Source organism: Tinamus guttatus, unplaced genomic scaffold, assembly GCF_059628265.1.
Source record: "Tinamus guttatus ecotype Peru unplaced genomic scaffold, ASM5962826v1 Tinamus_guttatus_pri_ptg000602l, whole genome shotgun sequence".
Taxonomy (NCBI): Eukaryota; Metazoa; Chordata; class Aves; order Tinamiformes; family Tinamidae; genus Tinamus; species Tinamus guttatus.
Window position 1 is genome coordinate 4,671,863 of NW_028289136.1, and position 27,018 is coordinate 4,698,880.

General features: G+C 40.6%; 1 protein-coding gene across 1 annotated transcript in view; it reads left to right on the plus strand.

Annotated features, from left to right (window-relative positions):
* Positions 1-1,209: 1,209 nt before the first annotated feature.
* TENM4 (teneurin transmembrane protein 4) overlaps positions 1,210-27,018 on the plus strand; it is a 364,557-nt gene continuing 338,748 nt past the window's right edge. The window contains 1 exon segment of the mRNA XM_088534989.1: positions 1,210-1,278. The gene's annotated coding sequence lies outside the window, so the exon portion shown is untranslated.

The window sequence follows — 27,018 nt, forward strand, 5'->3', positions numbered from 1 at the left end:
AGCAGAAAGCAGGTTGCTTCAGAAACAGATTAATGGGAGAGAACCGAAGGATGTGGCCTATGGAACCAAGGGCCAGCTAGTAGACCAGCTATTTAAGGGTCACCTCTGCACCTTCCCAGTGGAAAGGTTACTGCAGATTCAAAATTCATTTACAGCTGGCAAGATTAAAAGGTCAATGCAGTTGGAGGGCATATGCGCAGAAACAGGCTGTCAAAGAAAGATGAGGAAGCCCACCTCTGCAATAGCCTTCGGCCACAGCACTCAGGCTTTTTAATTTTATTTTCTCCAGTTCTGCAAGGACCTATGCACCAGGAGGCATGTAAGATAGATGTGTATCTAGCGAAATGGGTCATCTGGTTGCTGGCACTGGGGAACGTGGCTTTCAGTGGGACTGCCGTGGTGTCTTCTCCACCCCAGTCACCATGAGACTGTGACTCTCTTAGGCAAGGAGAGCAGCTCAGGGATGTGGCATGAGGCTAGTAAGCTAATGATGAGCGTGTAGCATTACAGAAGAGAGGAGAAGCTATGGTGCTGCACTATAAATTCACTTATTGGGAACCTAGCTTCCAAAGAAGCCACTTTATTTGAGCCTCCAGCTTGCAGGTTGACAGGCTTGTCATGTCTGCAAAGTTGCTTTCAAATGGGGGTCTTTAATACCACAAGCACTTCTGGTAATACTAAATTTACTGATGGGAGTCAATAAGAACTGTCAATATAAGATTTTAATCATCTCACTTTAACCAAAGTGAAAAATGTAAGGAAGGAAATATTTAAGGTATGATGACATAAAAAGGATCTTCCAACACAACAGAAAGGGAATAACTGCCACATTTCTAAGAAACCCTTGAAACTATGATAGAAGATCTGGTAAATTATTCTCTTGGTAGAAGGATGAATGTTTGCACAGTTAGCCAAAGATGTGCATTCAGTTATAACTGAACTGCTGTACAGAAATCCTTAATTTGTATTTAACAAAAGGACTTGTTTCTGTGGGATGAGTACCTTAATATGATGCTGATAGAGATATGATGCTAAGAATCACATATGTATAGGTGACAGTTCTATGTACCCTGCCTACCTAGCAGTTGTTTTTAATTGTTTTGGTATAGTATATATGTTTAAAAAAGAAAAAAAAAAACTAAACAAAATACTGATTCTTTTTGTTTGTCTCTTTTGACAGGTAGACTGAGAGTAATACATACCCATGTTAAAACTGTATTCTGCAGGAAGTATTTGATGGATTATTCCTAGATACTTCGAAGAAGTTATATACAAAAAGTGAGTATTAATCCCATTATCTGAGATGTTTTAATTTCGTTAAGTTTTTGCTTAAAATCAAATTATGATAGTTGCACTAGGTTTTGTACAAATTTCTCTGATTGGAGTCATGAAGACTGCTTTCCTAGAACTTATCTATTATGATTCTATTTATTATGATTATCTAATAAGGATAATTTTCATTTCTCTCCAACTTGAGAGTCCTAATCAAGGGCTTGCTCTTTCTGGGCTGGGAACTCTACAGACAGTCTCTGCATGAAATGATTCTCAGTCTAGGGAGCAAACAAGAAGCTGTAGATAGTGACAGGCAGGTGGGAGAGCCATGGATGCAATGAGAGTGCTGGTCAGGGTGACAGGCAATCCTAACAGCACCTCTACAACCTACGTTAAGGTAGGGGAAGTTGCAAAACTCCTAATCCTGAGTATAAAGCGGTGTCTAAATGGATCTGATTCAGAGCTATGTTGACTTGCAGTGTAGAATGGAAGCAGCAATGGAACATCAGTGCCTTAATCACCAGTGCAGCACAGGTACTGGCATAAATAACAAGAGGCAACCCCTCATTATAAATTAACTGGGAAATCAGAACATGCCTTGTATCTATATATGCATATATATATGCATGTGTGTGTATATATATATGAGGCAGATATAAATGCACACCTATTCAAAGGAAATATTAAGTGTACTGAGGTTCGAGTTCCTTGGAAGTATTAGGGTTGATACGAGCTGAAATCTTGTGTCTGTAGCCCTTCCCTCCTCCCCCCACCTTGAAGTTCAACCAGGACTCACAAAACTGAGCCCTGGAAAGATTCTGCTGCAATATAAAGACTAAGCATCAAAGAAAAGAGAGATGAGGAAAATGTCAGGAAAATGGAGAGTTCTCAAAGTGTTTCATGTTAAGCGTCATGGAGGACAACAAGCCCTGTTTGGAAAGTGATGGGTGAGTTCACAGGACACATCCAGACAGTCTCCTCCTGAAGGTGAATTCTTACTTATCAACATGATCTGAAATTATTTGGACTTTTTTTTTTAATCTTTTGCTACTTATTTTATCTAAACACCAATGCATATAATCACTTTTTTGCTGTCAGGAGATATGGTTAGCAACAATAGGTCAGAGGGCAAATGAATTGCCCCAAATCAATTAATTTCAGTGGCAACAGTACTGGGGCTTTGACACTGTGGTCGGTCTCTCCTAAGGTGGCATTTAGGACCTAATAAGCTAATTTGTGCCTATATAATCTTTTATATTACAGAATATTATGCCTAAGTAAGCTTGGTAGTAATGCAATAGCCAATTTATTCTGTGTTTTTGGTTCTTCTTGCTTACCTCTTCCTAACCAGGTTTCAAGGTAAAGCTATACTGGCTGTTCAAGCAAGCTGCCTGCCAAAAGGAACTGGCAAAAGGCAATGTGCCCAGGAAATGAGCTAGAGCCAAATCAGAGGGTACAAATCAAAATACAAATCGTGGGGGCAATGTTGAGAGGTTTTCTTGGTAAACGGGAAAAAAAAAAAAAAAAGGCCTCTGGAAAGCAGAGTATTTGCTTTTCAGCCAACTTCTTTGTTTTGGAGAAGCCAACATTCATCTGGAACCAGGCGGATCCTCAGAGGTGCTGCTCAGCTGGAGCTCTCAATGGCAACTGGAGTTTATTGCTGAACATCAGACTATTTTTTTATTCAGTTGTGGAAAGATGACATTAGCTGTCTGGCATTAGGTGTTCCAGCTTGAAAGCACTGGCTGTTGTTCTCTGCTTTCCTGTCATTATCGTGGGCTGCATCCTGTGTGCACTTTTCCCATCTAAATTATATTTTCTTGTTATTACCCCATGAGGGAACCAGTATGTGTTTCGGGATGTTTACAAACAAAATGCTTCATATCAATAAGCTTTTGTAGGTTTTTTTTTTTTTCTTTGTCCAGTTAATGTTAATTAGAAATTGCTGGGATTTACTGGACAGTGAGTCCAGCTTTTAGTGAGTACTCTCTTAAAAAGTGAGACAACTTTTTAAATTTTCTAAAGTCCCATGTCTTCTTAGGCTGAGTCTAGCTGCCATCGGATCCTCATAGCATATCTTCTTGTTTATACTGTAAATCCAAGATAAGGATCCTTACCAATTATATAGTTATACACATTGGGCTAGCAATGCCTTTGAAGCCTCCCAGGTGCTACAACTATAGAAATATTATATAAAAATAAGGAGCTGCCTATTCTTACATAAGGCATCTTGTTTCAATACACAGTTTACACAGAGGTTCTTTGAAAATGTTCTATTTATTCAAATCAATCTGTCATGCCATGTTAATTAAACATTAATTGATGCTTATTTCTTGGAGGCACCAGATCATCTTTTCTCTTGAATAATCCCTGAAGTTTGGTTCAAGATGGGAAGGAAGGATGGAATAGCCTTGTCTGTGTGACTACTGAATGGAGTATTTATGTATTTATTCATTCACTTACTTATTTGTTTTTACTGTCAAGTGCATCTGTCTCCATAATCCCATCCCTTCCCATAATTTCCCATAGGAGAAATTGGCAAAACAATAGGAAGGATGTAATTAGTAACTTGGCTGTGGGGTGGGCATAGAAACCAGTATGAAATCAGAAGTGTAAGAAGAGAACTGTTTGCATATTGTCAGTCAATCACTTCCTCCCTGTTTACATTTACAAGTGAATTGCAGCTGTATTTCTTGGACACATTAGGTTTTTTGGGTTTTTTTATTTGCTTTGCTACAAGAAGCTATTTTCGGCCAAGGTTTCATTCCTCCTGTTGAGACGTGCAGGAGATGTGATCTCACATCCTCTTAAAGAACTGATAGGCAACAGCAACACCATAACAAAGACACAGCCACTGCATTGTCTGGAGAAGAAGAGGTAACTGCAGAGCCATGGGGCTGCACTCAGTTGTGCATACAGTGTATCTCAGGGAAATCTTCGCTTAGGGTTATGTTTTGCTCACCTCCTTGAAGGCTTAATAACATGCCATAATAGCACTGCATCTTCCTTCTGGAAGCCACAGGGAGCAGTAACGATACGCACCTAACCCACAGCGTGCGGGTGCCAAACAGCATCCACCTCCACAAGCAGCATGGTCTGTCCACATCTTCTAGCCTGGTTTCACTGCTTTAAGGATTTTACTGGGCTTCTTTCAGGCTTTCCTTGCATCTTTCTGCATGATCCTGCAATAAATGTTATAGATAGATCTGGTACTGGCTTCCATATGACCAGCACAACCAACATATCGAAGGATTGTAGCTACAGTCGGTGATATGGGTGGGAGCTATCAATTTTGCTCATCCATATGGGCCAAGGTAAACTCTTCCAGTCCACAGAAATGCACCAATTGTCCTAGGCTAAACCTGGTTTAATTTGTAGACTGCAGTTAGATGTTGGCTGATAGGTTGGAGAGGATGGTGGGGGGGAAAAGGAGTGAAATTTGTTTTGGGGCATGTAAGCATCAGTCACCATTCTGCAGGAGAACACAAAATGTTTCTGTATGACATGAACATAGTTTTCCACTGAATAGTAGTGATACAATTTTAAAAATATATATATTTATGCTAATTTTTAATCTATATATGACCTCTATAGATGGCTGGTGGGGAAGTCTGTTTTTTTGCCTGCTTTCTCACTGAGCTTAAGAAACCCGTGAATACCAAAAGGCAAAGCAAAGGTGTTTGTAGGGGCATTCTTCTCTCATGCAGGAGAGTATGCAAGAATAAATGAAGGTGAGATATGTTATCTGTCTTTGCCTATTACAAGCAGGCATCCCTAGGTCCAGCTTTTGCAGAACTGTTCAGCATGTGCTTAGCTATGAGCCTGTGACTAGTCCTGTGGCCTGTAACTAGAGTTCCAAGGTATTACCGTCAAGGTAACAGTGGTGACAGCAGAAGTAAGAGCAGTAGAATTATCCGTGATAGTGATATACAGTCAGAAATTTGATAAGGGAACCTTTCAAGAGGGGTGCTCACCCTTTGCACTGCATTGCTTCATTAGGACATTCTGTGCAATGCAGTACATGGAGATATGACTTTCATCTGGTCTAGACAAAGCATCAGTTCCTTTAACACATTTAACCTGTCAGTAGGAATGGGCAGCTTGGCCTGGCTAAAAGAACTATCCTGCACACTTATTATTAGCTTACATCAACTTAACCTGACCTCCTCGGGAAAGAAAACTAGATTAGATTTTAATATGGAGATCAGCACCTCTGAATTCCAGACTGGCCCAGAAAAGACAGGTAACAGTATGTGGCAGACTTTACAAGTGTCTTTCAAACCTAAGCAGTTTAAAAAATAGGAGAAATAGGGAGAATTCCTATGAGAACTGCAGGTATGCAGATGTGAAAAGCAGGAGAAATATCTCTTTGAGCTGGACAAGTGGCTCAAGGAGCTTCGTGCATCACTGCATGATGAAAACAATTTGTTTTCTCCCAGGATTGCGAGCTATAACTTGCTTGCAAGGAGGAGAAGGAGGCTGAATGCCTAAGGCCTGCACTCAGATTTGCAGAGAGTTTCAGAAAAAATAAAAATTAGCTTGGCCAGACTCATCTAGGATTGCTGCACTGTTCAAGGCAAGCAAACAATTCACCTGCTTCTTCTATTTTAAATCTTAGTGCTACAGAGAATTGACACTTTTAAGTACAATTACTGGGCGCTAAAGAGTTTTTCTTCTATTGGCCCCATCAAGGACAGAAAAATGGAGGCTGCTTCAGAAACACTTTCAACAGGCAAATGAGGAATAATCTGCTTAGTTTTACTGGATCTTAAACACCCCTATGTTAGACCGTGCGTGAAAGACTCCAGGTGTGTTGGGCAGTGCTCAGCTGCAATGTTTGCTCCCAGTAAGGTTCCCAGTAAGTCTCAGCCACTCTGCTAAGGATGCTCATGGAAAGCACTTGATCCTCATAGGGTGCATGCCCAGAAGTCATCCATAGTGGCCTTGATGAGCTGGAAGGACTTTTTAGCTCTTCTACATACTTGCAAACTGAGATCTTCCTTGACCCTTGGAGTCCAAGGATTGAGTTTCAAGCTTTCATTTGTCAATGCAGGATTTCTGATTTTTTTTTTCAATTTTCTCAGTCTTATTTTATTTTTGTGCCTTCCAGTGGTGTGACATTTGCCAGGGAAAACATTTACAGCAATAAATCTCATCAAAAACTCAACAAAATCTCCTCTATAGCATTAATTTTGATCCTTTCCACCACCGCTCCCTCCTTCCTCTCTCTGTGCTGGGAGAGAGTTTTCCTCATCCCATTCCATTCCTCGCAGAGCAGCTCCCAGATATTAAGAGACCAGAGGCACAGGGAAAAAGTGTTGAGTTTTTGTAGTGAAATTGAAACCATTTCCACATTGTTGCCCATTGTCTGTTGATGCCGTTGTTGCCCATCACCTCTGTGATGTCTTTAACCAGTGTCCTGGTGGATGGTCAGTGTGTTCAACCCAAAATCCGAGAATAAACCCATTGATGGATGTGCAAGTAGGACCTGGTTTCCCTCTTTACAACTGCCCTGCTCATTCAGAGGTGGTGCAGCAGCACTGGCTGCTCCAGTTGGCTCTTGGAGCTGGCGTTGTCTCTGCTCCCGTTGCACCGACTAACTGTGGTGAAAGCAGAAAGCATGTGTGTGGTGACAAAAGCAGAACACACATATGCAGTGACACTGTTTTCTGCTCAGTCAGTAACACAGCACTGAGCTTTCCAGGGAAAAGAGCAAAGAGGATAGAAGCCAACGAGCCGATGGTCTCCCAAAAGCCATTTTACTGGGCATTACTCTTTGAACTCATTTGGAAATGGACTGGATTAATAAAGCCCATGCAATGAGTGTAAATCTGAATGACTTGCAAACATTAGCATCAAGAATTGCTGGCAGTAGCTTGGGGCAGCAGGAGGGCTGCCTCAGCTTTCTGTGGCACCTCAACGAGGAGCATCCTCATGGCTGTGTTGGCACGCTGGGTTCCCCTTCACCAAAATACTGTTATCTAGGCCTGTGACGGAGGAAGATGAAGCAGTGGAATATTCTGAAGAAGAGAAAAGGAAAATATTTGGATGTAACTACCAGTATTACAAAATTAAAGAAGTTAAAAAGGAATTCATCTGGGGTATGTGCCTCTGTGATGGCACAGCTTGCTGAAGTGATAAAAAGAGTGACGTTTCCTGACACATGCATATTCTTAGTAGCTGCTGATGAGGCAAATGATGAGTGGTAGTGCAAATGTTTGCTAACTTGGGGATAGCTTCTGATAGGGGAGGTATGCGGAGCTGTCTTTGAAGTGTGTAACAGACAAGCACATACACAACTGGGATCAGCAGTGGGTGTTCATCCTCCAAGGACACCTCAAAGATTGCATAAAATATATATATTTAATATATAAATATATTAAATATATATATTTAAAATATATATATTTAATATATAAATATATTAAATATATATATTTAATTTTAGTGAACTGTCCTGGGAAGTCTCTCCAAATTCTGAGTTCTGAAGGTCCATGTGAACCTAGGTGTTTGTGGGAACTTGTGTGTTGGTTGTAGATGTGGAATATTCTGCACCAAGACAGGGATTAGGGAACTGCGCTCTGGACACCAGTCCAAAATAGGACTTTTTTTCTTTCCCCTCCCTGAGATATTTTTTCAATTGTCATTCCAGAGGAATCAAAGTGGAGTTGTCAAGTTTATGGCTTTCTGACACAGCTTGGGCTTTCTGAGTAGACACCTGTGTCTTTTGTTCCCTTCTTTGGCCATTTCCTTTATTTTCCCAGGCTTGAATCCAATCCCCTCTCCCCCGTGCATTTTGAGTCTTAGATCAGTTTACTCCCCAGTGAGAAAAAACGTATTTAGAAAATCATCGGAGACCAAGGGCATACATTTAGAAAAACATTTAACTTCTGTTCAGGGCAGGCTGGACCACTTGTGCCTCCTTTGCTTTTTTGCTTTATGCTCTTTACAAAAATTTTCATAAGAAAAGGTAGCTGGCCCTGCGGGCCAATAACATTCCTCCTTTCTGTGTTTTTCTCCTAGATGCAGGATACTAATAGCAAAAGGGAGATAATTGTGCTTTAATTGGGCTGTGCTTGTTCAAAGGGGGAGGAGGCAGGGGGTGCCTTTTAGTTCCCATGGCCTTCCAGAAACATTGCCACATAATGCCAATTAGGAGCAAAATAAAGAGTATGCAAAACAGATGACAACTGCTGCTCAACAGGAGTAATTCTTTTGTGACTAAAACAATGGTGTCTTCAACCGAGGGTGTGCCTTTTGCTGCTGGAGTTCCCCTTGGCTTTTACTGCCTCAGATAACTTTGCATAAGATTTGCTGCTGTGTGGAGTAGGAAAGTTTCAAAGGAATGCAGCAGTGGGAGCCTTCCAGTTGTGTGCAGTGTGCATGCTCGCCAAAAGCAGAAAGTAAAGTCAAATTAAGTTATTTTTTTCCTGCAAGTTATTTTTATTTTGTTTTAATTTCAAAGGGAGCTATTGTGTATGGGGAGGGGTGAAGGGTGTTTTTTTAATCTTATTTAGGGGGGGATTTTTTTTTTCTTTCTCCTTGTTTGTTAGTTTTAAGGGTAATTATTCACCGGGACCTTTTCAGCTGTCAAGCATAACAAAAAGTAATCCGGCCTCTTCTCTTCCCTACCCCCACACACTCCTTTTCTTCCAACAAAAGCAACCTTTGTTTGGGGAGGGAAGGGAGGAGGCCATCATTTCACAAGGATCCTTCTTCCTCCCCCAAGTTAGAAACACTCTTCTACTTTATATCAAGCCAACCTCTCTGCAGTGAATGCTGAGAGATTTGGACATTGCAGGATGCTCTGCCCTGGGAGATGTCACCCACGGGCAGTTGCCAGCTTGACAAATTATGCTCCGATAGATACTTCCTTTTCCTTCCAGCAGCCTTCCTAACTTACTACGCGAGCTGGTTATCAATTTACCTCCAATGCACACCCTGGCATTAATCAGGCTCCGTCCAGAGGGTGGTCTGTAACCCCAGATGTCCAACACTGTTCGATTGGGATGAGCCCTCCAGCATCCCAAATTGTATTTGCTTTTTCTTCATGGCTTGCAGCTCCTTGCTGTAGCAGTAGCACACACAGGAGTTCTGTGCAATGCCAATGTGTTTTGCAGACAGGATTATGTTCCTTATAAACAGATCGATATATGCCAATCTCCAGACTCATATAAATATTTGCTTACATACCAGATTGATCTTGTCGTAGATTCACCATAATTTAAGTGTATGGAGCTATAATCAGAAGCCCTTGATGATAAAAAGAGCCCATCAGCAATTATGCTCGTTCACTTTCCATATTCAAGGCTATTTCAGCATTTCACTGATAAACTTCTGTTTTTAATCAAACTTGCAGTGTGAAAATCAACATTGCACACTAGTTAAGGATGCTGGAGTGCTTGGTGTGTGGCATTTGGAAGTTATATCAGTGTGGAGCCATGAGCGATTTTTGAGAGGGTTTTATCCAAGATAGCAACTTAGATTTTTTTTCTAAAAATTTGCTCTCAAGCCTTGCATTGAATTTTGTCTTTGCAGATTTAAATACACTGTTAAATTCCTGAAGGATTCCAGTGAGCACATTTTTTAGAAACCAAAGCACCAAAGACATTTCTGTCATAATAGCAGTTTATATTCTCATATCAGAATTACACAGTATTGTGAGTTATATCAGGGACCCCATCCACTGAATGATGGACTTCTGCCCCCAATTACTCCTGTTCTGAATAGAGGAAATGGCAATAGAAAACTGTGTTAAGAAGTGTTATTCCTTTTTTTCTGAGGCAGGTGGGGAATACGGTCAGAGAAAGACTTGCACAACATCATAGAGAAAGTCTATCAAGGAAATAAATTAAAGCCTCATAAGGTTCAGTGTAGTCCACGTTGCAAAAAGGGAAATTCCATTTAGAGATTAGGGCAAATTATTTACACAGTTAATTAGTAAAACACTGGGACAGGTGGAATCTCTGTCACTGGAGATATTTAACACTGTTCTGGGCAAGAGACTGAACAAACTAACTTCCAAGTTGGATCCGATCATGAAGTTGGCCCTGTTGTGAGCAGCAGAGTAGACTAGGTGGCCTTGAAGGCCACCTGCCTTTCAACTAAGTTCTTCTGAGATACTCTAATCTTTACTGAAAGTTCCCCTTCTCAGCAGATGTGAATGTGCACAGCGCATGTTGTAAAAACAAGCAAACCAACAAAAGAACATAGAACATATTCTACCAAGCAGTAATGCGAGCAGGTTTGTAGATCAGTGCTGGTGAGCACATCGATGACAAGTGCCCTGGCTAAAGCTGACTGGAGGAAAGGACTGAAGTCCCCTAGCTTAGCTTTTCCTGGAGACTTGTGCCTGATCAGAAGACAAAGGCGTTGCGTGTTTAAATTTAAACCTTGCCATTTTTTGAGGGTAATCCGTAACGGGCTAGTTTTGCTTTTCTGAGCTGAATTTGGCTTCACAGGGCATGCCTTGGGTCTGCAATACCTGTTCTCATCTATAAACTTTCAACTGCCCTGAGAGTGCTTTACAAACAAATGTGTTGGGTGTTTAGCCAAGTCCATACCAATATCTAGACATGTGTGGTTTCATCCGTCATTAAAAATGGAGCTGCACCGGGAATGCTGTACAATATACTCTGAAGAGATTCTCCTTTTAAGTGAAGAACCACACATGCAAGTTAAAGCCTTAGGTAGGGCAGAATACACATAAATAATACACTGAATTATAATTAAATCAAGGGTGAGCCTCAACAACAATTTCATTTTCATGAAATATTCCTTAGGAGTTTAACTGTGTGGTCAAGATCTGGTTTGATGCAATTCTTTCAAACTCGCCTGTATTCTTATATAGTCTTTCCTAATTTAGGGGAGAGCAAAAAATGTTCAAGACTTATTTGTCTACTCTGCACAGCAACCGTGCATTGGTATCATGGGTGAAAATAGTTTGGAAATATATTGCAGAATATGCTGCAGCATATCACGCGGTGACAGCAACCCTTCCATCCCTGCCTAAGTATTTCATATTACCTAAGAATCTTGACACATCTAAAATGATTAGTAAATTGAACATATTGTGCTCCGCTGGAGGAAGGCAAATGGAATTAAACCTATTCTGCAGACAAGAATACTGAGGTCATTTTCCATCTGATGGCAGAAGTTAAGCACCTACCTCCCCGCTTTCAGTGGTAAAATGATCTAACCACTGACAGTGCCTGGTTCTTTACCTTCACTTTTGATACCCAGATGCTCAGCTCCTGCTGTCCCTCGTTCAGTCCCTGGTGGCAGCTGTCACAGTATTTCAGGCCTAATTGTCAGGAGAGTGGAGGACCCTGGTAATCAGCCAGAGCTGGGGATGTGCAGCACCTTCTCAGTCCACTTAATGGGTGGCTTTGTGCGGAGCTGAAGGTGACTTTTCTCAGGCTTGTCACCAGAATTTGCTGCAGACAAATGAGCTCTGGCTTGGGGAAAAAAAAAAAAAAAGGAAAATACAACTTGTTTTGAGGCATTTGCTTGCTTGGTCTCTGAAAAGCCTTGCAAGCTGTTTTGCCGATGCTGTGAACAAATTAGTATTTAGGACCCAGACTCTAAATCAAAGAAAACACATGGAAAAGCACCTCATAAGCAGTGCTCATTATCAGATTATCACTGGCTCCAGAGCCGGAGGTATAGGATCATATTTTGTTTCCTTTATCAGTTCCACCAAAACCTCGAGTCCGTTTTGCCGTGTGAAAATATCCCTCAGGATTAGATGCCATCTCCTTATGGCTTATTATTAAAAATAAAAATAATACCAAAATCCCACAAGATATATTTCTGTGGAAAAAAAAATCAAACAAAATAATTCTGACTCCCATTTCTCTGCTAGCGTGACAAATGCAGTCCAGCAGTAGAGATGCATTTATGTTGCATTGTGTTAGTGGTACCATCCTGTCCCTGCATGTCTCTCCCCTGCGTCCCCTGGATGGAGATACACACTCAGCTGCATGATAGCAGGTGGAGGAGCTTTATCCCCGTATTTAAACATACATATACATATATATATATATATATATAAAAGGCAGTTCCTTTTTAAGCTTCATCCCTCCTATGGCCTGCAGTTGCTAGGCTGGGAGAGGAGAGATGGAAGTGATAAGAGATTGTCTTCTCGGCACCAAGGGTGGTGTCTCCTCTCGTGGAGCAGCTGCAGAGCCCTTAGGAACAGAGCAAATGGCCCAGGATGTGCCCTGCAGGGACCAAAATGCACTGTAGGGCTTAGGAAAGCAATGCCAGAGTGGCCCTATCCTTTCCTTCCAGCAGAAGTGTCTCCTGTTTGTTTGCTTGTTTGTTTTAATTTTTCTCATATGTTCTTTTTATAACCCTTTTCTGATTATAAGCAATATGATTTGCACTTTTTACAAGGCTGTAAAATGATGAATAGTAAAGTTATGGCCTGGAGTTACCCCACTTAATTCTGCTTGAGGTGATATTCATCTCACCTAAAAAAAAAAAAACACTAAGCATTTTCCCCCCTATAAACTTCAGAAGGAAATGGGTGCTTTAAAGGGACAATTATTCTCACTCCCAGTGCCCGTGTAAAACAGGAACAGAATTGTGAGTCTCTGCCCATTGACTATAGATGAGGAGAGGGATTTCTTCTCATGAGATGAATCCCACTTCCCAGTTCTCCTGTTTTTTTTCCAGATATGTACACCTCCAGAGGAGACCCAGGCTTTTCCTGGGTCTTAGATAAGAGACCACGCTCAGAGGTGCCCAATCTGTCTTCACTGATGAGCAGAGGGAAGCCCAGACCAAACTGTCTCCTTATCGAGAGATCTCAGCCAGGTTGGGTGAGATGAATCCGAGCCCTGGTCCCTTGCCTAAAGGCCGTGTCATGAATGCAGCCCATGTTTTCTTTACCTTCCCTGGGACCAAGTGCACAAATATGCATGGGACAGTAGCACAGCCAGTGCTGCAGGAGTGTGCTCTCTTCATTACCATATGGAAAATCATCTAAAATTAACCTCAAGGCCTTCTTGATGAGTGTTGTGTTGTGACTGACTGAAAAACTGCTAAGTAAACTACAGCAAATAGGGATATTAATCATAGCAGGACGTGCAACTTGTGAACATTAAGATTCTCAAGCGTAAGCAGGAAATGATATGAGAACATCAAGGTAAATCCCTGTCTCAGATATAGGGAAGGTGAGATCAAAACCCACTTGCTGTCCTTTCATGCTGATGCCTTTGAGGGGATTTAATTCTTTGACATGAAAATATGGGCAACTCGGCTTGAATTATCTCATAAACCTCATCCAAAACAGTAAAAATATCAAAATATGACAATATTTAAATATGTGCGTATCCTGACATGCTCTTTATAATTACCAAGGATCAAACTTGATTTTGGAGTCTTGACATCTGTATATTCAGTGCAGTGAAACACATAATCAGGAGGTGTTAAGCTGAATATATTTTTTTGAATTCAATGAAGTAATATTGATGTGTTGATATTCCTAGAATTTCCTTCCTATGGACTCACTAAGTGCTTGCAAGACCCATCAAAATTATGGACACCTAAAAATTCAGTCGCTTTCAAAAAACACTTACTGATTCACAGAAGTAAAATTTGACTTCCATTATTTTTTTGAGATCTCTGCAACGCAGACATTTCAGGTAGTCACCCCGGACTTCGCTTATTGTCCAGGAAAAGAAAGAGAGTTCTATGACGTTATGTGGCTGACTTACTTATTTTATAGGCGCATATTATATCGAAAGCAATTGCATCTTTAAAAACACTTAATTTACTTGCTTATATGCATACAGTGTTGATAGCTATACTGTAGACATATAGGGGTAGCAGATTTGCTCCTTTTTTGTTTGTTTGTTTGTTTGAATTGACTTCTGGTGTTGTCACTGTGCCAGATAGACTTGCAGGCTCTGTAGTCTTCCTTTTGTTACGTTGATTTTCTATCTCCTAACCAAAATTAATACAAATGTGCTTCTTTGAAGTGAAATTTAATTGGAGAGTAAATCTCAGCAGTGCTCTCTAAAATCACATGAGATTCAATATTAATACTCAGCCCTATTCTTCACTTATTCAAGCCACACAGAATCCTATTTAATTTTGGGGGGAGTTTAGGACCTTCTTTGTGCAGATGGGAGAGTTAGACTACTTGGTGAGTCTGAAGGCCTCATGTTTTGAGGCTCTGGATGAGAAATGCTGAGGATATTATGGCAAACAGTATTCCCTGAGGAGAATGGGAGTAAGGTCTTCTGAAGAGCTGCCACTGATGAACTATTTTCCTCACCAGAAGATGCATGGAGGGTTTTGCAGAGGCATTTTTAAATAACAGCTGAGAAGCTGAGACACAGTGTGGGTAAGAGCTTTTGCTAAAGCATTTTCTTAAGTCAGTGTTAGAGCTAGTACAGAAAACAGTCTAGCTCCCAGTAACAAAACTGCTCTTTTTCTGATGACCTTGATGACTGGGTTACTAACCGAGCTTCTGCAGCTCCTAATATATATTGAAAACTGGAGATTAATTTAAATCCCTATTTCCATATTGTTTCTTTCTGCATTTAGAGGGTGGTCTGAGCTTCATGCACTGAGAGCTAAATTGCAGTTTGAGGACCTCTCTGCCCTTTAAGTTCAATGCAGTTGTGATGTCTAGAAGGTCTCTGCACCTTGCTCTGATGTGGTTTAAGAAGGAGCTTGCAGGTGGTGGGCTCTGCACTGGCCACTGCCCATCTGCTCTGCAGCGACAGCAAAAAACGTGTCTGGCAAAATACAACCCCATGGGCTATGCAGCCCTGAGGCTATCTCAATTTAATATGCTACATCAATGTCAGGTAATAGTTTTGTTAAACATTTATATATGCATTTATGTATATGTAGCAGAACCTTAAAAATACAGGCACCCCACTCCACCCCCCCAAAAACACAAACCTTTTGGCCATTTATATAGATAAGGCCATTTTTTTGGGCAAATATTTTGCTTGGCACTAGTTCAGCGTGTACTAATAGCTTAATAATTTTGGCAGACACACCAATGAAAAATGTTACTGAACCAGACCCAATTATGTGGATAAAATGTAAACAGTTGTGTCTGCTGGGGATAGCAGCAGTGTGTTGTCGAGCCATGGCTGTAAATTACATATGGTAGATTGCTCTAAATTTGTTTTTGACAAACGACCGTCTGATGAGGTTGTTTCAGGGCCACACAACCGATGGAAGGACGTTATCAGCGGAACATAACACCTGCATGGCTTTTGTCTCAGCTTTGCAAAGTTTGGCAGCTCTAACAGAAGTTTGAGGCTAGCTTTCCATCCTTCACTTGTGGTAGAGCCTCTGCAACGTCCTCGTGCTGAGCTTACGATGAGCTAATTTCTGATAATTGTTTCTTGTTCTCCGTATTACCCATTAGTGCAACAGCTATTTAGGCTATTTCTTACCACGGAAAGGAATTATGTGGCACTGGCAGCAGCAGAAGTTTTATAGCGGCGCTTTGAGAGCGCAACAAAGTTTTTTCCTTCCTTGCTTTATGCTGCCCATTTGCTAAGCTGGAGATATATAAATACATACTTATATATATACACACACACATATATATGTACTGAAGCTACCGTTCAGACCTCCTCACTGAAAAGCAACTCTGGAAACAACTGAAAAAGCTTTTGGGAAGAATTTAAGTTTGGGCTGCAATTAAAGAATTGCTGTGCCAAGAGGGTGGAAGGCATTGGAAGAGAAGAAAAAATAATAATAATAATGAAGCTTTTCAGAAGATTGCAATGAGGAGACCCCCCCTAGCCCAGCACCTGGTGAAACCATCAAGCGCGCCCTCCCGCTAGCTTAAATTAGAGCAACACTGCAACGCAGCAGGCTCCAGCTAAAAGCAGGCTGGGCGGGAAGGGTTTCAAAAAAGAGCCTTTTCTGATGCATTCAGGTAGAAGAGGGTAAAGTAAATAATGAAGCTGCAGGGCAGCACAGCAGAGCGTGACTTTGCATCACCCCGCGCGCTGACGGCTGCCGCAGCGCACGTGGAAAGGAGCTGCCGCGGGATGCGCGGCGCGATGCCCGCTCCCCATCGCTGCCCTCATGAGCTTCCCCAGAGAGCCAATAAACATGCATAGTTCTGTAAATGGTAGGTTATAAATACTGGTGAGTAACGGCGTTGCGACGGGAGCAAAAGCTGTGATTTATCGCCGCCGTTCTGCAATCACTGTATTTTCGTAGTGGTAGGCAGTTGTTGGCAGAGGTTATTGACAGAGCTTTGTGAAGCTTCATGTGAAGTAAGCTTAATTCTTACATAACAGCTGCCTATTTATTTCTAATTCCTAAAACCAGATTTTCACTGAGGATTTCCCAGGTCTGGAAGTCAATTTGCTTGTGCAGAGTCCCAGCAATATTGCAATATTTGTCTTTTTCAGGCTTCTACTGACATAGGTAGAGAAAGCAAAGGAGAATTATTGGCATAGTTAACTGGAAAATATGTTTTTGGTATTGATTCAATTGGATTTTTATTTGTATTTAATTATAAACATTGTAAGACACATTTGTAACAAGGAATGAAAACTGAACATGGACAAATAATTATGTGGCATGATAAATAAGGAATTGATGGAGAGTTCATTGCTTTTTGAGCCAGATGAGGTATGAAAAAATAAATAAAGTTATAGGTTGAGAAGATTTGGACAAACACGATCCGACTCTTGAGTGTTACTGATATAATATGGATAATCATGGCAGGGCTTGATTATACTTGAGGCAGAGATTCATTAGATAGGAACAACAGAAAAAAAATGTTCAAGGATAGGAATTTTTTAGGTCAGTAAGGTTGAATTTGGTCCATGAAATGCCATGTAGTGACTTCCAGTGTTGTCTACATGTGTGTCCCTCCTGCCCCAATCTGAACTGGGCTAATTGCAAATGAAAAGTCATCGTAATGCAAGGTGGGGATTGATCAACACCCTGTTTGCTATTGTATTTTCCAAATCTTTAGTACCTAGGCCAAAAAAACAATCCCAGTTTATGATTTTGGTAAGAGAAAGAATCTCTAAGGTGCATAGTAATTTCTGCTGTAGTCTCCTCATGTGCTCATCACTTCCTGTTAGACTTGGATTTTTTTTTTCTGTTGCTCCTTGGAGATATAAAGATATTATTCCCAAGTAGAATGGCATTTCTGAAATGATCAAGAGACATAAAAATATGGATATGGCCCAATTTCATTGATCATAGTGTGAATCGCACTGACTGGACCAGAGGTACATGTAGTCATTATTGGGTGGCAGGCAGGGAAAAGAAGAAGGAATCACTGCAAGCAGTTTCAACTGGTATTTCAGATAATGGTAATATATAGATTTATGTTTGGATAGTTTCTGGACTCTGAGCAAGATTGAGTCTTGCCATTCTTTGTCACTCCTGTTATTTCATCAGACCTCTTTGCAGTAGGTTTCACATAAATATGTGAGTGGTTTTGTTTTATTTTAATTACTTCTCAGTAGATGGGGAGGTTCTCATCATGATTAAATTCAGCCTTCTTCACCTTCAAAGTTCCTCACAACTCTGCAGCTTCCTTCTCCTTCAAAATTCATCCCTCTCATTTCTCTATCCCTGCACTGTTCCTGTCATTCCAACTTTAAATTTTGATCTCCATTTCCATGAGCCAGAGGCTTTTCCTTCCTCGATACTTACAAAGCTTTTTTTTTTCTTTTTTTTTTCCTTTTTTTTTCTTTGTGGAACTATGGTTTTAGTGAGCTTCATCAGTAATAATAGATGTCTAAAAGTCAATAAAAACTTCAATATTCTCAAATTGGTAGGACTTGCCTATTATTTTCTGCTTTCCCAGGTAACTACAATACTGGGGCTTTGAAGCCTTGAGAGAGCTACTTTAGCACCAGAATGTAAATCAGATATATTTTAATTCAATACAAGCAAGTGAATTTATCTTCTGCTTTTGTTTTAAATTGTTGAGCAAGACTAGCTGGATGTTACTGGCTAGTTGTTTTAATATTCAAAAACATGTTTTCTTATAAGCATAGGTATAAAATATGTAAAGGTAGATATAAAATATACAAAGAGTAAAAAGACAAGAATTGAATAAGGCAAACTATTTTAAGTTAACAGCAAAAAGTACTACTCCTTACTGTGGGACAGCCTAATTAATTTCTTTGGGTCTCATACATGATGCAAAGACCATTACACTATGCTGGGTTTTTGTTTTGTTTTGTTTTGTTTCTAGAATATTGTTGGAGAAAAATAGCATAAATTGATGTTGCTACTACTATTATTTTTAGACCTCATTCTGGCACTTCTCCTTAATTTTCTTTACCAATCTCTAGGCAGGCATACTGCAAGTGAATTTATTACAGATTTAAGTAGAAATCCAAAGCAAGTGCCATGGGATATGGCCCAAATATGGTTGTTATGTAACCACAGAAGACAGCATCTTAATAAAAATCACTTTTTAAAAGTTCAAAAAAGACCTATACTAGCTTATAATTAGCTTATAAAAGCTGTACTATCTTATACTAGCTTATAAAAGACCTATACTAGCTTTCCATCTCTCTCATCATGGCAAATTTTAGTAGTTATAGCTAGTTACAATGAGCCAGTTAAATGGGGAACAGTGACAAAGTCCATCCAGAATCTGCGAATATGTGAGGCATGTCTGATTCCACCTGGACCTGATGACACATAGCAAACATCAATAGACTGATCATCAGTAAGAAAGGTTTACAATAAGGCCTAATCGTGACCCTTTGACCCTTTGGCCAGTGCTGTTGACTTTAAATAAATAAATAGATAGATAGATAGATAGATAGATAGACAGACAGACAGACAGACAGACAGACAGACAGACAACACAGAGCTGTAAGCACTGGTATCCTATATTTACTATACTGGTTTTTATCTAGAAGTATCCTCAGAGATTTTTCATATGAGCTGCTCATATGTTGTTGACTTGCCACCCTTTGGGGAGTGAGCAGGTTTGCAAGTGAAACCGAAAGGGCTGGGGATGTGACTTTTTATTAAACATGGGAAAAAACATGCCTATTTTTACTGAACATTGCTTAGGGAACCTTAGATTTCATAAAGTACAAACAAGTTTGTGATGTTTTAAGTCTCATCTGGAAAGAAATAAAAATAGACATCCAAAGAGCTGCGTGCAGCTGAGTTTGCATCAGAAAGACGGAAGGCTGACTCAGGAAACAGAGAATTGCCAGTACCTTCATCCACAATCACAAAGAGTTAGCTTCTGCTCCTCTAATTATAAAACTTGTCTAACTTTAACTATCTATGTTATGGTGAACTTATTCATCTGCTATGAATATGTTCTATTCTGCTCTACAAAGAGCCTCACATATAAGCACACCTCTAATGGAAACATGCTACTTTTCAATGTATAAACTGGGTGATTTGAGTCCTACCTAACTAGTCTGGAGTTAATCTTCACTCAGAAGTTTTAGGGCATTCATTGGCTTATCTCTAATGAGAATTAGAGTTCTGAATTATGCTTCTGCCAATTTCTTGTGATCTTCTGTAGTTCATAAGGTATCTCTGATACTTCTTGCTCCTCAGATTTTAGTAGGAACTGGGTGTTCTTAAGGAGCAGAACTCTTTGGACCTTTATGGCTCAATGGCAGCAGAATTCCCTGTTGAAGTGAGTGGGAATATTTGCTAAAAGCCTATCAAATATGGAGTAGTGTGTCCAGTTCTGGGCCCCCCAGTACAAGAGGGATGTGGAGCTGCTGGAGAGAGTCCAGTGAAGGGCCACAAGGATGATCAGGGGCCTGGAACATCTGCCCTATGAGGAGAGGCTGAGGGAGGTGGGCCTGTTCAGCCTGGAGAAGAGAAGGCTGAGAGGGGACCTGAGCAGTGTCTAGAAGTACCTCAAGGGAGGCAGTGAGGAGGATGGTGCTGGCCTCTTTTCAGTGGTGGCCACCGACAGAACTAGAGGTAATGGCCACAAACTGAAGCACCAAGAGTTCCACAGGAACTTAAGGAAAAATTTTTTAATAGTGAGGGTGACAGAGCACTGGAACAGGCTGCCCAGAGAGGTTGTGGAGTCTCCTTCTCTGGAGATCTTCCAAACCCGCTTGGATGCCGTCCTGTGCCATGTGCTCTAGGTGACCCTGTGTGTGCGGGGGCTATGATCTCTAGAGGTCCTTTCCAACCTTAACGATTCTGTGATTCTATGATTATAGTTGTACCTCGAAGTCTGGTCATGCTAGTCATTGTTCTAACTCGTAGTAGAATATTTGGCTTTAAAGAACACATATTATACATAGGAAAAGGCCTAGACTTGGACATGAAGGTCACAGCTTGTGCAAGGCTGTACACGATGGCAGCCTCAAGAAGAGAACCATATTCTCTGAGCTGTGTGGTGGCATCCCATCCTGAAGTCTTCTGTGTGTCTCTGATTCCACTCCCTTTACAGACTGACTAGACATGGTGTGTTTGCTAGATTACCTGATTTACTGTAACTCATCCGTGTGCAACATCTGGGATTGGGAAATGATTTTCCCTAGATCATATTAGCAGGGATCACCAAGATTTTCCGAGTAAGACGGGGAGTGCTCCATGGAGGTATTTTCACAACCAGAGCATTACAACTGGCCTTACTCTTACTCTGCCTTGCTTTTTTATCTGTGACCCAATACAGATTTTATTTCTTGTGGTTAGAGGTGAGTGCTGAAGGACTTGGCATTATTTTAGTGTGTACAGAAGTGACTTATGGCTTGTGTTTGGCCTGTGTGGCCAGTCTGCAGACCAGGGCTTGGTTTTGTTGCTGTTTAACTCAGTATTTGCCTTCAGAGCTTTCCTGTCACATCAAGAATGACCAGGTGGGATCACTATGGCTGAGGTGGGCCACATTGCTCCCTGAGGAATGGGGGGGGACATATCAACTGAAGGCCTAAACTTAGGTGGGTCTTAGCATTTGATAAAATGTCCTGTGACCACAGGGAACTGGGTCTGATGGCAAGGGCAGTCCCTTCCAGTTCTCAGGTTGATAACGATCTCTGAATGGTGCTATCGCTCTTTTTTTTTACACAATTCTTTCTGCCTTTGCTAAAGAATAAAACAATAATGTGTGGATTTTCAGCTCTCTAGTGAGTTTAACCAATTACTGTTTTCCTTCAAGCTATATAAATTGTGTGCATTTAATATTTAGTTATCTCCAGACTGTTTACACTAATTTTCATTTATACAATACATCTAGTAACAGAAGAAGAGTGCATTTCTTTCGCTATTTCTCTTTTGAATGAAAGCCTTGAGGGAAGCCCGCAGTTTTTTGATCATGCTCCACTTTGATGTAAGCAAATGTTTAAGTTATGCTCTGGCAGACTGTCTGAGACTTGTGTTCATGAATGATGCAGGATATGTCCTCCTTCCCTGGCTGATCTCTATATAGCTACCACTGTTTTTATTTTCCATGCAGTCACGAGCGAGAAGGTAAAAAGGAAGAGATTGCAAGTCCTTTGTCTCAGCACAGCCAACTTTGTTATCGTGGGTTCTTTTATTATATATTCTCCCATGCTGTGTTTTGTCACGTCTGTCTCTGGACGAGACAAAGATCCTTTCCTAGCCCTGGGCTCCAGAGACCCAGATCTGTACTGCTCTGTGCAGGACCGGGTAGTCTGCAGCGATGGGGCTGCAAAGGGCTGCCAGGGAAAATCACTTTCCCCAGCATATTCTTTTCTATGTCTGTTTATTCATTTTTCTTCCTTTTTCAGAGCTCCACTTTGTCCCATTAGAAGCTCAAGGATGTGCTTGCATCAAAGCAATGCGCGGTGTTAAGAGTTGTGATTTTGTGATAAAGTAGCACAGGGTGCTGGCAATGGACAGCCCTTCTTCAGGGGAGCACGGGCAGCTCCCAGCTGCTTCAGAGCTGTGGGGAGGGAGGCAGGATTGCTCCCAAAGTGCACATCACTGGTGGATTCAATGCATTGCCTTCGGAGTATTTGATGGCAAAGCTTCCACCCGGCTCCCAGTGGGAACGAAAACTGCCTATCCTTGGCAGAAACCATAAAACAAGGTAGTGTACGAGCAAGGAATTAGCTCTAGTGCACCTGGCCCTTTTGTCAAATAAATCTTCTCCTTTTGCAGATCTATCTGTAATGTGGGATAGTTACAAATGCCTGCACTGACAGCATGTGGGAACCTAGGAGCCTGGGTTGTGGCCAAGAGATACCCTAAAGAAACCTTTGGGAAAGGTGATAGATAATGACAAAGGAGACAAAATGGGTTGTGCTCAGTTCACACTCAAAAGTCAGTTCCTCTAATCAAGGCAGAAAGAGGTGGAGTTGGATACATCCACAACATGCTTTTTTTTTCTTTTTCCTTTTTTTTCCTCTTTTTTTCCAGGGTAAGAACAGTAGGAAGCAAATACTTAGATGGTTCTTTCAGGGACACAATAGCGGGATCCAAGAAAATGTGCCAATTAGAGCCTTAATTAAAAGCAAGTGACTCAGAAATGCAAGTTAGAGAAGAACCCAGCAATTAAGTTGTATGTAACAAAACAAAAGCTTTTCAAGCCCTGCAGAGTTTGTTTTGCCAGGATGCTGCCCTGCTTCTCTAAAGAGGCCCTGCAACCCTGCCTGAATCTGTGCGTGTGCATGGCGTTTATAAATTTGTTTTCCAGCTTCTTTACGTTTTGTGGTTTCCCCTCCGTTTTGCTCAGGGATTCAGGTTCCATCGAGTCCAGTACTCAGATTATCCTTTGTGGCCGAGGAAATGGTGTCTCACATGGATGGGAACTGAAGACAGCCTCTGAGGCTCAAAAGACTTGATGTCTCCTGGCCAATTTTAGAGAATCCTCAGTGGACATTCAGCTGCTTAAGAAGATATTTTGCAGTAACACTTCTTGGGAATTTGCTGCCCTAGAAAAAAAAAGCACATATTTCCTGAGCACTGTGTGTTCTAGCTCTTCATTTTGTCTGCTATTTGTACTCTGCAGTGTGTCATTTCCAAATTGAAACTCCTGGCCTGGTTTGCTGTTTCCCAAACTTTTAGAGGTTGCCCTTCATGAAGATTGAACCAATTAACCAATTAATTGTTTTCCTCCTTTTTTTTTTTTTTTTTTTTTTTTTTTTTTACTTCTTCCTCCTCTTCTTTTTGTGCTGCTTTTCAAACTTGGGAAAATTCATTATTGCCTTTAAACAGACACTATTCCCATGCTAGTGAGCTGCAGTTATAGTGACATTCGGATAACATGCATTATTAACTAATGGCAAATACAGCTTTTTAATGTTATCCATTTGCTATTGACTTGCTCAAGGTCAAGCATCAGGTTCACGGTAGAGTGCAATAGGTCACTTACTTATCTGGGAAACCGTATCTTTGAAACCCTGTTTCAAAGCTGTGGCTGGCGAACTAAGCCAGGTTATGAAAGAGTGTGTAAAATATATACATTCACATAGTGAGTGTAGATTGGATAAAGGATTTATATGGGGCCTTCTTTTGGAAGAAGTATTAAAGTCAGATTCTGTAGGGTAAGGAAAAAAAAAGAAGAAAAAAAAAAAACAGGCCTTAAAAAGGACTAAAAAGCCAGTCTTAGGTTTCAGATGAATGGCTGCTGTTTGGCTGAAAATAGCAAATTGCCTCTTTACATAAAGAAATACCCTGAAGAAATTATCTCCACTACTACTGGAAACTCTGTTTAACATATTGGGCCATGAGCCAGCCCCATGGGCAACACAAAGATAGGACCCTCATCTCCCTGTCCTTCTTTACTCTCTCCAAAGGCAATACTTGCAAAAAAGAATAAAATACTGGTAAAATATTCTCACTGAGAAATAAAAGGGAGCAGAAAGCCAAAAGACACAGGCTTCCCAGCAAGCACAGTCCTGCCTTGGAGCCATGGCCACCTCTGAGATTTGTCTCACCGGACTGCAGTTCTGTGAGAGTTAAGATTGCTGTGTTTTCCCTCCCCTCTTTCTTGTAATAAAATAGCATACAATAAGAAAAATAAATACAGAAATGAAACCATGTGGGGAAAGAAAAAGGGAGAGTATTTTTTGTGTACTAGAGACATCAAGGCTGTGAAATGTGGTTCTCCAAGCCTCACGACTGTAGCTGCCACACCGTGAGTGTACTCAACAGGGTTCTACTTGAGTTTCAGTTAATATAATTTTAGAAGCACTTTAAAGTGCTAAAATCCATTGGAAATAAATCTAAAGCAACCCTGTGGACTTATTTTTCTTCCATCAGTTTCCACTTAAAAAAAAATACATACCAGCATCCTATAATATGGGGCTAAATCCTAATCCTGTTTCCATTTAGACTAGTGGAATGAGGGCTGCATGGCTCTATCAGAGTAATTAACATTAAAATATTCAGTAGTATCACTCAGAGAAGAAATTGATAGAAAATAAAGTTGTTTTTTTCTTTTGTACATGTTTAAACTTTTCTACTTGTTGTTTCATTGCAGTAAAATACAATTCAGCATTTACTGAAATGGAACTGAAAGCAATGTGAATATCAAATGAAATGATTTACATTCATATTATTCCCAAAGAAGGTACATTTCTTTGTATAAATGCTGGAATAATGCCAAGGTGGATAAGTCTTTTTGATGTACTTTGTTTTTCAAACATACTCCTAGGAGGAGATCACCAGTCCTTTAGTCTGTCTATTGCTTTCCATGTCTCAGCCGTAACACAGACTTCAGTGCTGATGTGTGATGATATTTCGTTAGCATTTTGAAGAAGGTACATAAGTTTGGGGATTATCCTATCAAATTGTGCAAGATTCAGCTAACATGTCTGCTTATCTTTCAGTTACTTCACATTAACTGAACAAATTACCACACTCTATGGTTTAATCTACTGCTGTGGATCACACTATCAATCTAAAAATAAATGAGCATGAATTAATGAAATATGTCCAAATACTCAGTTGGTGATGTCTTTTTTCAGTGTTTTTCTTTCTTTGTTGTTGAAAGAGCAGTACTGCACTATTGAGCTTCTACTGTAAAATATTATTGACTGTTTCTTACTGCCTTCCGCCTCCTGTGCTCATTTAGTTTTTCAAAACCATGCAAAAAGCTATCAGATTGGAATGATAGGCAACCACTTTTTGTTTGCATTCTTCATTATTAGTAGTAGTAACAGTGTATAACTGTGGAGCCCTGTTAAAGCCTTTGTCCCAGTGTGCCAGCCCTTGGGTAATGCTGAAGGATTTTCAACTTAAGGAACACATAGTTGTAAAAGCTGAAGAGTACGTCTCTCATTTGGCTTTCATCCTGTCCTTATACAACGCTCGTTGATTGATTACCTCTTCCTGGAGATAGTGGAAAGGTCCATCCCTGTTTTTAGTGTCTGCTATCTTTGACATACTGATTAATTGCTCCTCCTCCAACGGCATGACTTTGTTTTCTGCCTTGCTTTCCTAGTTCTGGACAGCTCCTTCCCTTGTCTCCTCTATAAGACTTGAAGTCTCAAATACATAATGGCACTGGTTTGAGCATCAAATTATGGACATCAGATCTTTCTTTGCTTTCTCTTCTTACCAGTTCAGAGAGTAATCTACCTTGTGCCATTCTCTTTTTCAGGTGCTCTCCATTTCTTCTCAGTAACACACTACAGATCTTGTCAAGTGATGTCTTTAATTGCTCCTGCAAATTCTGTACATGATAGATTTCCATACCACATTTAGATTTTGCTTACAGAGTATGACTCCCCTATGCAGAACGTATCCACAGCCAAGTGTGAAGAATCTGATTGCCACCACTTACCTAACCGGAAGTGGTTGTGAAACTTTTCAGTAGCTGACTTGCATTTGAGGAAGGGTGTCTTCAAATCAGGTGGTGGAGGCCCATCCAGTTTCTATGACAAACTGCAATCTGCCACGAGCGTTTTCATGTGGTTACTGAACCACTTTGAAAATTGGGTTCTTCATTCTTCTTCATCAGATGTGATTTGTAATAATGGTCATTTAAAAAAATATCCCATTTAAAATGAAATAATTGCCACATACAAGCAACAGATTGCCTACTTCAGCTCGTGGTGGCCTGGCATATGTAAAATCAATCAATGTCATGCTGGTTACCTTATAGACCCAAGATTAAATAGCTTTTCATCAGGATATAAAGATGTGATTTTCAGTTCTGTCTCCATCCCACTTCTCCAATCAATGGAAAGATTTTCAGTGCAGATGCAGTTCAGAGAGGTCCAGTAATGCAGTTCAGAAATGCCCAGTAATGCCTAGGGATGTTACACTTGAAAGGAGAGAGGATAAGCAAGTTTTTATTTTGTGGTAAATATTTCTGTGGATTACATGGTGTGGTCATTTGGATTTATCTTAAAGGCAGGTTTTTTACAAGAAACAAATGTACTTGCAGCCTCTGTGCAATGCTGAAGTCTATGGGAAGATGGAGTCCATTGAGTACTAGTTGAAGGAAAAGCCTCCTCCTGTTCTGTTGGCCAGAGATAACACAGAAAGTACCAGCCAAGAGTAAATGTCTTCTCCTGTTAGGCTGGGAATGGAATTAATGCACATTTACACTGCCATAAAGGCAATCAAATTTGGCCCTTCTTCATTAATGCTGGGTCACAGTGAGACTTTACAGTTCTTCACTCTGGTAAGCCTGCACTAACTTCAAAGAGCGTACTTTAATTGACAAGTGTATTCATTGCCAGAGAGGGGTCTAACATGAAAAGGGGATTAACACCCAGCTGTGCTCTAGAGGAAATTTAAGGCACAGACATGCTGTAGATCAGATAATGTTCACAAATGTGAAATTTCATTGTCTTCACTAATGCTAAGCAGTGC